The sequence below is a fragment of the Sparus aurata genome, chromosome 4 (genome assembly GCF_900880675.1).
Source record: "Sparus aurata chromosome 4, fSpaAur1.1, whole genome shotgun sequence".
NCBI classification, from domain to species: Eukaryota; Metazoa; Chordata; class Actinopteri; order Spariformes; family Sparidae; genus Sparus; species Sparus aurata.
In genome coordinates, this window is record NC_044190.1 from 15,470,658 (window position 1) to 15,480,996 (window position 10,339).

Below are 10,339 nucleotides of genomic sequence, written 5' to 3' on the forward strand. Positions count from 1 at the left end.
ATAGTTTTTTTCTGATGAGGACAAGCTGGTAAATCCTCTGTTTCGGTTCATTCTCACTGCTCTCATCAGTGTGTGTTTGGATGTAACAGGCAGCTTCTGTCAGTTAAAGAGCTGCAAAAAAGTATACACTCCCTGCCCCATAACGTGGACTCCACAAATGGCCATCCACCTCCATCACCACAGGAGCATAACAATGCAGAGAGGCTGATAAGAGGCCAGGCGGATAATTGATGTGGTTACTAAATGGCTAATTTACACTAGAGGGCAAAGTTATTGACTCGATGGTGAACATAATGGAGCGCTTAGCAGATAAAGAGCCAGATATCTTTCTGTGGAATTGGTGGAGACCAAAACAGAGTTAAAAAGACTCTCAATTTTGGAATTGCATTCATTATATTTCCACGAAACATGACTCCAGATGGTTGATAATGTTCTGTGTCTGGTTCATGTGCAGAAAAGCAACTGCAGCTAAGTTCACAAAATCAGCTTCACAGTTCCACAGTGCTCCACAGTGCTGTTGCACAGTATGTCAGTGTTTAGCTTCAGTTTGTTTTTTCTCCTCCTTAATGCCTAAAACTCAGAAAATGCCAGTTTTGAATTAAATATGCTTTATTGCTTGGTGGATCAGAACCTCTTACCTTAACTGTACTTGTATTTTTGCAGCTGTGCATTCTTAGTCATACATACTGCAGTTGAATCTCGGGGCAACACCTGTAAATTGGTCAGAATTCATAGCTTTTTGATGCTAACAAGGACAACAGAGAGAAACACTGTGATTGTGTTACACCCCCCCCCCCCAACACACACACACACACACACACACACACACACACAAAGTGAGTCGTGGATTTACAGAAGCTATATTACATAATATTCCAGTCTGGAGGCTCTAACATCCTTCCTTTTTCAAATCAATACCAATTAATCAACTCCGACCGCAACATTCTGTTTTTGTTGAAACATAAAAAAGGCTCAGAAAAATCAAAGTATTTGGCCTCATGTTTGACTTGAAAAACAAGACAAGAGTCAAAAGGAGTATTTGAATAATGCATCGCTTGTCTTTTACTGTGCGATGCAATGTGTATTTACTGAGCATGCTGATGAGCACATCAGTAGTGAGATAGGCTATCTACAGCCAGGTTCCCATGTGGTTTTAAATGTGAATGAAGCCACAAATACAAATTAGTGTTTTAATTTCAAGTTTAATGTAGAATGTCTTAGTTAAAGTTTGATAAAAGAAATCTCATGTTTTATGTATCACTGGATAAATTATAGTGGCTGGTTATTATGGGGTGTTAGCAACGGTTACTAGTCTCCAGTATTTCACTCTAAAAGAAGTAAAAATGGATCGAACAATCATTGGCAGATTATTACATGATCAATATGTAATTTCCGCTGCTAGGGGTGTCTCAATCAAAACAAAACAAAACACAAATATATAGTATAAATATATAATAGCATGGGATCATGGGAGTTGTGTTATTCATTGTTAATCAACCATCACTTCTCATGAAAATCTAATGTTAGTTAGGCAGAACTGTTCATGAATGTTTTAAACCTTTTTTAATGTTGTGTTTTATTCCTTTTTCCAGCTTCCTTCCTCACCTGTGGACTCTGCTGAAAGTTAAGGCGGCAGGTGACCAAATGAAATGCACCATGACCTTGGGCAAAAGTGCATATTTTCCTGGGTTTAAACACTGCTGGAAATGTTCAGGATAATAACAAAGGTTGAATTCTATTTTCAATAGACATTTTTTTTTATGCAGAAATGTTATAAATTACAGTATCTTTGAATGATCTTTTAATGGACATACAAGGACATGATAAACATGATTATTTTTTTGTCATGGCCATAAGCATACATGATCAGGGGAAGGAAGCTATGTGTCATATGGCTTTTGACTAATTATTTTTTTAAAACAGCAATTATCTGCATTATTGGGTCTTACATTACCATTTGATCTATGTGCAGTAGGGCAGTCACAATATTAAAGTGAAACTCTCGCAAAAAAGCAACCAAGGCTTTATTTGTGATTGAATATGAGTCAAACCTTCATGTAAATGCATAATTACGACGAAAGAGGCACTTTTAAGATTTACCGTAGTTTTGTTTTCGGGCAAGCAAATTTTCAATGGGGTGCAGGGGCACTTGTATGCTAGCATCAAAATGTTTTGCTATTTTTAAAACACTAAGAAGGCTCGACACAACATGAAACTTTGCTCGTAGTATCACCAGGGTCTCTACAAATGAACACGAGCATTGAAAACATTGTTTGTGTACACAGAGTTTACTAAAAAGAAGGTTTTTGGACAACTCACGTTAGCAGTAGCACCTCCGGTGCGCCGCCGTCATGGCAGACAAAAAGTGTCGATCCCCGAGTGCGACCTAACAGGTAGGAGGTCCACCATTACTCTCCTGCCTGTTAGGTCGCCCTCGGGGATCGACACTTTTTGACGACGGCGCGCCGGAGATCCAGCTCCAACGGTAAGAGGTCCAAAAACCTTCTTTTTTTTTTTTTTTTTTAAATATCTGTTTATTGGTTTTCCATTAACAGGGCATTGTGTGAGTATGAGCAAAAACCTACTTTTTAGTAAACTCTGCATACACAGACAATGTTCTCAATGCTCGTGTTCATGTGTAGCGACCCTGGTGATACTAAGAGCAAAGTTTCATGCACCCCATTGAAAATTAGCTTGCCTGAAAACAAAACAACGGTAAATCCTAAAAGTGCCTCATTTGTTGTAATTATGCATTTACACAAAGGTTTGACTCATATTCAATCACAAATAAAGCCTCGGTTGCGTTTTGGCAAGAGTTTCACTTCAAATTTCCGCGGCACTGTTATCATGGCCAAAAGAATAGCTCTCAGCTGTCACCTCGTTTTACATGATTTCGTGAAGCACTAGTAACCAGTTAGCAACTTACTTCATCTTCTTCCTTTTCTTTTTTCTGTCTTATGTCAGGTGGCAACGGTTTTTAAGGTGCATTGCTGCCACTTACTATGACAATGCGGGTACATAAAGAAACTGGAATGATTTAAGAGCTTGATTATTTACATATTATTATTATAAATATTAACATGAAATCAGTCTTTATTTGTTTTTCTACTGCAGATATGGTCAATAGCCATGTATTGCCACACCCCTAATGTATGGTAATGACTTTTCTTTACTGTAGTCGTGTTAATTATTAATATCCTTATCATATTGCATCACTATAAATATCATTATTATTATTAGCAGGAGTAGTAGTAATATACTACTTAAATATACAACATAATCCCTAATTTGCATCATCTGTCAACAGTTTGGGATGATTAAGGTTAACTATTATCTAAAACAGCACCCACCTTGAATTGTATTGTTTGCTTTCAATTTGGTTTGCCATAGTTTATGGAAACATTTCAGGACACACACAAAAAAAAAAGACTAAAAATCTGCATGTATCATAATTCAACCTAATACCATCTAAATGTCAGAAGGGTTACAGACGTTATTAGCACATTTATGACTGCAGTCCCGACTGTACTTACATAGAACATGAAGGATGTGAGCAGATGCATTACATGAATTTATGATCATAATCCATTTAATCTTTGTCAGGTTTGGCGTATTTTTTCACTGTGTCTCAGTGCTTTCAAGGACAATCCAACATCATAACTTTGCCTATAGGGGCTCTTGATGAAGTGACTGAAACAGGCCTACAAAATATATGGGCCTGTCAGATTATATTCAGCACCAGATAATTTAATCCCAGCTTTTACCTAACATCAACATTTCATGAGATTAACACATTTCTTCACTGATATGCTTCTGGAGAACAGTGTCTGGCAGCATCACTATTTAGTGGCGTTGAGTATTGCAGACTTGTCCTTTCAGCCTGCAGACTGGAGATCAGCATGAAAATCATTTCCTGTTCTGAAGTCTGCAGGATCAACATAATTTATGATTTTGGGTCGTCTAGGGCCTGGTTGTCAATTGGAAATTATAATTTGGAAGAATTATTATCAATCAATGATAAGTCTGGCTCATAGACTGTGCCACATGTCCTCTCTCCTGTATGTTGAGTCAGTTCTGATTTTGCTCTTAAATAAAAAAGAGATATCTCACATGTAATTAAAATAAAAAAGAGGCATGTATGGCTATACATTTGCACATAAAAGGTAATATAAAATGGAATTTTTTATTGATGATCCATCTTGTCAAATCCATCCGTTTGAGGATCTCTTCAGAGCCCTGGGGAAAAGGCCTCTGCTGAGAAGGAAACCGAAGCTCGCGTCAACGCTGTGTTCTTTAAGCCAAAGCTATAATGAACTCCACATGTTTGAAGTCAAGCACATCTCCTCAAAGATGAATAAACTCAAATATAAAATACAACTATATAAATGCACGCGATGAGGTATTCGTAAATAGGTGCGTACTGTTCATTGATCATCATTTAATTTCATCATTTATTTTTGAGCCTCTCTCCGTGTAAATTGTATGATAAATTCATGCCACTTCACTAATGCTAGATTCATGACAGGACATCTTATATCCAACCAGACTCTACCACCTGATACATTGCAGACTTGCTGAATCATCATACCTTCTTTTCCTGCATGACTATATATCCAAAACAAATGAATTTCCATCAAATTTGTTGTGCTTAATGATGGCCCCCAGAGGAGAAATCTCAACATTTTATGCATTTTCCTTGCAAATACATCAAGTGTGCATGCAAGGTCCCCCCTAACCTAATTGTAGATTCCATGGCAGGTTGCCATGGAATTTGCTGCAAACATTTATAATGCCAAGAGGATAAATGCTTTTGATAATAACGATATGTGCTCTTTCATCTAAATAATACCAAGTGCATCACTGGTTGACTTCCTTTTGAGCAAAAGAAGAAAAAAATACAAAAATATAACAGAAGTATAATTAATGCACATATACCTCTCAGCAAATGGTTCCTTCTACCCAATCTTACATATGACATAATGGATTTTACCAATCTAACATTCAAGAGTTTAACTGACATTAGCCACTGGCTGCTGAGTTTGTTTTTTGCATGTTTTAAACCCCCAGAAACAATGACATCTTATTGAAAGGTATGAAAAAAAAAAAACATAATTTATTTACAGGGATCATTAACAGCCACACTACTAAAGACTAATTACTTGCTCTTTTCTTCTGTTATGAGATATGCAGCTACCTTGCGGACTACATCAATATTTATCAGGCATCGCTCACTTTGGCACACCATCTAATAAATACAGTAAATAAACAAACAAAGCGAAATGGAGAACAGAACAAGCCTCTTGTCATTATATATGAACAAGAGACGACAGCAACCCCTGCCACAATCTGATCATCCTCCTGCCATCCGGCAAAAGATACACAAGTATCAGCTGCCGTATGGGACTACAGAGCAACTTATTTCTGTGAGACTTTGCTGTGAGACTCCTGAACTCGTCCTGGACATTCCATTGACTAAAATAGGTGTAGCAGGACTCAAGGACACCATCAATACTTTGTTTATGAAACACTTTGTACATTGTGTAACCCAGTCGCCAGACTAAATGTTAGCTGGTACATTTCCCTGCGTTTTGTTACAACTTTCTGTTTATTTAGGTACAATTTTCTATTTCTGTCTTGTCCCAACACTGTGCGTATGCTCTACTTAGGTTTAGGCACAGACACAATTTAGTTAGGCTTAGGAAAACTTCATGGTTTGGCTTAAAATACCTGTTTTGGTCACCACACACACACAAAATGTTCCCACAGACTTGAACAACAGTTGCCTGTTTGGCAGCCTTGTAGGTAATAACAATGTAATAACACCACCACCACCACCACCATTGCCTATATTCAATAATGTGAATGTGGTATGCCACGTCTGGTACAAATGTCCTCTTTGGGCATATCTGTGGTTTGTAGAAATGTTAACTGCTAACATTATATCCTGTCAACTGGGCTGACATAGAACAATGCTCAGGACTTTTCATATATTAACACTTTGAGAACACGGTTAATCATCGGTTGATGAAGGTTCACAGTCACCAAGCTCATGGTAATTGTAAGTACTATATAATAGGCGACTGGACTTCTTTCTTGAAGACGTCAGAACTGAAGAAGCCTTTTGAATGAGAGGTGAAACGTCATCAAGAAAGTGAAACAAGACCAGTTGCCTACGATACAGCACGCAAAACAATGAGTCATTATGGAATGAAACCTGCCTGGACGGTTGATTCAGCAGGAAACATGCACTGGAATGTATTTGATTTATTGTTAATTTGCAATTCCCATATTTATTTATTTGTTAGCCCTGCTTGTGGCATAACTCTAGGGGTGGCAGTGTCAGCTAATCAGTGAGCCTAACACTCAAGTCCAGAGTGAAAAATCTCAGAAAACTCTTTAAATCTGAAATTGAATTTGGTACATTTATTAATTAATAACAACTACCATAAACTGTAGTTTATAAAGTGTCCACAAAAATGAAAACCAAGGACTTCTTAGGCTTGATGTTCTGCACAATTGTACAATAAAAAGGCCCCTGAATTTACAACTTTGAGAGAAAAATCCTCTTTAAAGTCTTTCTTATGAAGCTTTATTTTATATTGATGCAGTTTAAAAATTAACTGTTCACCAGGTACTTTGGGTCGTTTTGACCGCTGACTTGAAACTGCATACTCTATCTACAATTTGGATAAAAAAAAAAGAAATAGTATTTGTGGGTGCAGACAGAGGTTTTCTAGAGTAGTGGATTGAGGTCCTTTTACATCTCTATCAGCAAAGTCAGAGCAGGCAAGAAAACAAAGTGGGGCCTGGGTGAAAGGATTAAGGGAAGAAGAGGGCCCAGAGCAAAGAGCTGCTGCCGGTCTGATAAGTTTGCTGAGGAGGCTGATTCATATTGGAATTTGGCAGACCTCAAACCATTATTGCTTGCTGAGGACATGAGAAAAAGTCAGTAGATTATTCTTTTTTAAAACTGTGGCTAGAAACCTGTAGAAACTGTGGTGAGATTCCTTTTGTTAGTGTGACTCACATCAGCTGCAGCCATTCGATTAATATGTCTTACTAAGCTTATTTAGCCAGCTAACTACATTAGATTATGTGGCATGCAGCTAAGTTAATTAAACCTGGGAGAGAGGCTCAAGTCAACCTGAATCAGCATCAGCTCTTTAACTAAGGACCTCATTTTGTTTTGATTTGTTACCTGGTGGCAAACATAAATAATCAGCCTTAATTCCCTCCACAGAAAACATTTCTTTGTCAGTAATTAGTGCAACTGGAAATTAATAAATGCTTGATGTGTGCTAAATTACAATGAATCTTTCTTAGAGAACACAACAGTGATTATTCATTCATATCTGTTGTGCAAATGTTTATGTTTGATCAGTATTAACAGGTAAATGAAGTGGGTTTTATCAGTGTTGACCCTGAAAGGATAAGCAGATGGATGGATGGACTTTAAAGGTGCTATTTGTAAGAATTGTCCTGTCGTTTTTTTAATAAAGAATAACTAGGGGGCAACATATGACGAGAATTAACTGCTGCAAACTGTAGCTGCTTGTTAGTTACTTAGCTCAGCTAGCCATGCAAGTAACAATCCAAAATGTAAGCTAGGCGCAGCTAAGGAGTGCTGATGCTAACACTGCTAGCACGGTAGCTTTGGACCTGGACTTCATTACTGCTATTTTGTTCTCATTCTGTGGATCATTTTTTATTAATTGTTGGATGTTTTTCTTACATATTGCATTTTTTAATAGAGCTGCAACAATGAATCGATCAGTTGATTGAAACAAAAAAATTGTATTGCAGACTATTTAATGATTGATCATTTCAGACTCAATCAGTCAAACCGCATCCGGCTTCTTATTGTAAGCATTTTCTGCTTTTCTTTGTCATTATAATAGTTAATGACAATCAAACAAGGTCACTTTGGGCCTTTGGGGAATTGTGATGAAGCCCTACACTCTAAAATAGAGATAGATCTAGATTGCTCTGAAGAGTAACCCGTTGTCTTGACATATATATCTTAACTACCTACCAATACTCTATCCAGACATCAACACAAACTAAAAAGGGAATCACCCTGAGGTCATGTTTTGAGTTACCTGACGAATGTATGTTCAACACTGACTGTTCTCTGAGCTAAGATTTGGTTCACTAGTTGATATGGTTTTCCGTTTGCTGCTTTCAGTTAAGCACTAAGTGAGCGCTTGGCTTGTCAGAGCACGCCTGCTCGAAACTGAATGCTCGTGTTTCAATAAGGGGGGTTATGCTGGTTTAAATGGTGAAAGAAAGTGTACTGGCTCTATTTTCCAACAGTCGTGAAGACAACTGAAGAGACATCTTGGACGGGTGAAAACCCGCTTCTCTCTTCTAGGCCTGCAGAACATGGATTTTTTTTAGATGGTTACCGTGGAAAGACAAAACCAAGTGTTTTGGTGAGTTTAATTTCCTTTCAGTCTATTTTGAATGTGTGTTTTTTACGACGAGTTAATTAGGCAATTGTGCTCTGTGCTTTGTTAGTTTATTTTGTCTAATTATAAGACTAAGTTGGGTACACGCTGCTCTTTCATCTCCCAGCTGAAACCAATGTCTCCTCTTGTGGAACAAAGTGGTATTAGTAGACAAGATGGGCCAGAGCCAGATAGTTGGCCATGCTAACCTCGGTACATGGAAGCCTTTAAAGTGGCAATTTACTATTTCAAGGAGCCAACAATGAAATCTTATATCCCCTGGTGACTCAGTGAGTTAAATAACATACAATACCATGTAACCATGCTCTGGTTTCAATTCCACCACTTGTATCAATCAGGTTCCTCTGTTTCCATATTTTCTGTCACTCTCTTGCTGGATCTATCTAACGATGGCAAAATGCCAAAAAAGAACACAATGTCAGAAAGGAGAGGTATAAGAATGTCAAAATGTAAAAGTGGTCTTTTAAATGTCAACCCTGAGATACATTAGTGAGCCTCAAGGGTTTTTTTTTTTGGTTGGATGTGTGACTGTGAGCTGAGTGTCTGACACACATAAACTTGCACTACTTCAGTCTGAATGTCAATAATATTAATATATTTCACCATTTGGCCTGTCACAGGGCTTTTACTGAAGCTAAAATTCATAAACACATTTACACTTTAATCAATATCATAAAAAATATGGCACAGCAATGAGTGTTCCCTTTCTCCTGAGACATGGGTGCCAAACACATTAATACAACTTGAAGATAATTTATGGGTTGAGGGGCGCCACTACAGCATTTGAACGGTTATACATCCCTCAACTGAGTGAAAAGGCTGGGGAAAATAACATTTTCTGCAATGCTTATAATGAGATGCCCTGCACAGCGACTGATAATGTGTTCCAAAAAACACTGCTAATGGCTGCAGTGATGAAGGAAAAGAGGATCAAAAACAGTGATGTGATTTCTTGTCTTATCCAGGCAGCATGCTGTGTGTACCATTTAAAGTTTTATGAACAAACAAATTAAAGTAAGCTTTGCGAGGCAGTTCAAACAGAAATGATAAAAAGAGCTGAAGATGAGGAGAGGTATCCCGGAGCTTCTGTCATGGAAGCAAGGGTTTGTTCTTACTATTATAAACAAGGGATTATGTACATGGGTTCGACAATCACTACAGATAGAAGAGCCTAAGGAAGGAAGTGCCAGTTTGACTTTTTGGGCAAGGTGCTTGTTACGGCCCTGCATGTGTGGGTATGGGGTGTATTTGTGTTGGTCTCCCTCTCCTGCTTAGTTGTTCTCCGGCTCCGGATCAGGCTCCTCCCTCGTCTCTGGTTCCAGTGGTGGTTTTCAATTAGAGCGGGCTGATCCCTGTGGCCACTTCACCCTACTCGATTTGGGCTTGATTCTGTATTAATTATTGTGGTTTGTGTCGAGATACTGGGCCAGGGTTAGTGCCTTTAGTACCGAGATCGCGCACATTAGTTGGTTTTCTGTGTTAGTCCCAACAACATTAGGGGTGCTGCTCCTTTTTGTATTTTCTGTTTTATCACCATAACCAGACGAGGTCTAGGTAGGTTTATTTTTCTTGTTTTCTTTAGCTCCTTTTTTTGTTATATTTATTTGTTTAGCATTCCACTGGCATTTTTCCACTTTCAGCATCCTCCGTTTTGTATTATTCTCAAACGGTTTAAACTTTGGCAAATACATGTTTTATATTTCAACCCTAACATCTGGTTTTATGTTGCTTCCTTTTCCCTAGCGAGCTGGGTTGTAACAATGCTTGATACTGATATGGTTTTTGGAACATGATTCCTTTTCCATTGACATTTTTTATACATGGTTATAATACGTGGGCACTGCCTTAACCATACACCACACCTGCTGTCA